Genomic DNA, 2,684 nt, shown 5'->3' on the forward strand with positions numbered 1-2,684 from the left:
TCCATCCACCCATCCATCCATCCATCCATCCATCCATCCATGCATCCATCCATGCCTCCATCCATGCCTCCATCCATCCATCCATCCATCCATCCATGCCTCCATCCATGCCTCCATCCACCCATCCATCCATCCATGCATCCATCCATGCCTCCATCCATCCATCCATCCATCCATCCATCCATCCATCCACCCATCCATCCATCCATGCATCCACGCATGCATCCATCCTTCTCTCAATCTTTCCATCCATCCATCCATCCACACATCCATCCATCCATGCCTCCATCCATGCCTCCATCCACCCATCCATCCATCCATGCATCCATTCATGCCTCCATCCACCCATCCATCCATCCACACATCCATCCATCCATGCCTCCATCCATGCCTCCATCCACCCATCCATCCATCCATCCACCCATCCATCCATCCATGCATCCATCCATGCCTCCATCCACCCATCCATCCATCCATGCATCCACGCATGCATCCATCCTTCTCTCAATCTTTCCATCCATTCATCCATCCACACATCCATCCATCATCACAAAACATTAATAGAGCACTTCCTCAAAGCCATGCCAGGTCATGTGAAAACATAGATAAAAGGTACATGTTCTCCCAAAAGTCCACATGTCACTTAATAATAATATCTAATACTTATATGTTTCTATACGACAGGTACTGTTCTAAGTGTTCTACAAATATTAACTCATTTATCCCCCCAAACAACTCTAAAAGGCACTATTATTATCCCCATTTCATATGTGAGGAAACTGTCCTTTGACTCCTGTTTCAACATTATGAAAATAGCCCTGGTTAGGTTACAGCAGTGTAGATTTGAAACAAATACTTTTCAGGGTGAATTTTTTTATTTTTTATTTTTTTAGTAAAAACATTTCTTTCAGGTGGCACTGTAGAGAGGAAAGAGTATTAATCTAAAATTCAATAACTTGGGTTCTGTGGTTAGCTGTATGGCTTTTGACAAGTTCCTTCCCCTCTCTGGGCTTCACTTTTCTCCTCTCTAAAAGAGGATTGTATCTAAGTGCGGTGGGGCGGGGGGGAAGGACAGTGGTGGTAATGACTAGATTTATCAGAATCAGTTAATACAGTTGTGCAGGTTGTACACTGCACAACTCCCAGGGCCACCACGTACATAGGCTAAAGGTGAATGGGGTCACCTGATGTTGTTCAACATGATGGCCCTTCTCTTAGGTGCTTTCTGCCTCTAATGATTTTGTAATTCGGTGATAGTTTCCTCTATTCAGAAATGATACACTATTCTTTGCGTTGATGGGGGACCATATTTCCCCCCCAAAAATTTTCTAGCCTCTCTAAATTTGGGGTACAACTTAATTGCACTCAGAACTTTCCATGCAGAAAACAATCTTCTCCAAACTCCTTCAGCATCTCTGCTTGTTTTCAAAATTTCCCCAGAGAAATCTCCCCGCTGTGGAGGAATTTGTGCCTACTGAAACAGGCAGAGCAATTTGAAATTCTGTATCTTCACAGTTGAATAATTTCAAGCCAAGCCCAAAGTGCATTGGTAGTAGGATAGGAAAGGAATCTGCCACGGAGGCATGTAAGCAGCCTTAGGCAAGAGCAAAGTGGGGGAATCCCACTATGCCACATGTTCCAGGGACCCAGAAAGGAGTAGTAATATGCCTCATCACCCCCCTTCTCATTTTTCTTCAACTCACTGATGGATGCCTGAAATCTTTTTTATTAAAATTCAGCATTTGGAGACTTCTGCTCCTACTGTCAAAATACAAATGTTACCATTCAGACTGAGTTTCCTCAGTTGAGAACCTAGGTCTCAAAGTATTCTAACACATAGTAAAAATCTAAAAGTGAATAAAACATCATCTTAATAAAGTTTCTTTCTTCCATTATGCAAGTATCATGTGCTCATTATAGAAACTTTAGAAAATAAAATTTTAACATAGTATTTTTTGGGTTACTTTGGTGTTCCCATTTCTCTTAATTTTAAATTTTATACAGTTTTTATTTTTGCCTTCTTTGAATCACCCAGGATATAAATTTTATGAATATTTTAACTTTTTATGGACATATATACACTACCAAATGTAATATAGATAGCTAGTGGGAAGCAGCAACATAGCACAGGGAGATCAGCTCGGTGCTTTGTGACCATCTAGAGGGGTGGGATAGGGAGGGTGGGAGGGAGACGCAAGAGGGAGGAGATATGGGAACATATGTATATGTATAGCTGATTCACTTTGTTATAAAGCAGAAACTAACACACCATTGTAAAGCAATTATACTCCAATAAAGATGTTAAAAAATTTTTTTAAATAAATAAAAAGACTACTGAGTGAACTGATGAGGATGAGTATAATTTTTGTGACTTTCTGTCTGAATTTAAAAAAAAAAAAAAAAAATTCCACAAGGACTCAGAGGCAAAGAATATACAAATCAATTTTCACTGCAAAGTAAAGGAGCTGTTACAGTGGAGGATTACTGGACTGAATGTCAATACTATGACATAGTATGAGTGTGTTTCATGTTTGGTAATTGCAATCATTGTTGCTTTTGTTGTGGTCATCCATGTACAATGCTTGGTGTCAGTCGATTTATCTCTTGTAAAAATAAAATACAGTGTGTGTGTGTGTGAAAAAAAAAAAAAAAAAAAAAAGACTAAGAACCTCTAAATAAATAAA

This window comes from Balaenoptera ricei, chromosome 15, assembly GCF_028023285.1.
Source record: "Balaenoptera ricei isolate mBalRic1 chromosome 15, mBalRic1.hap2, whole genome shotgun sequence".
Classification (NCBI taxonomy): Eukaryota; Metazoa; Chordata; class Mammalia; order Artiodactyla; family Balaenopteridae; genus Balaenoptera; species Balaenoptera ricei.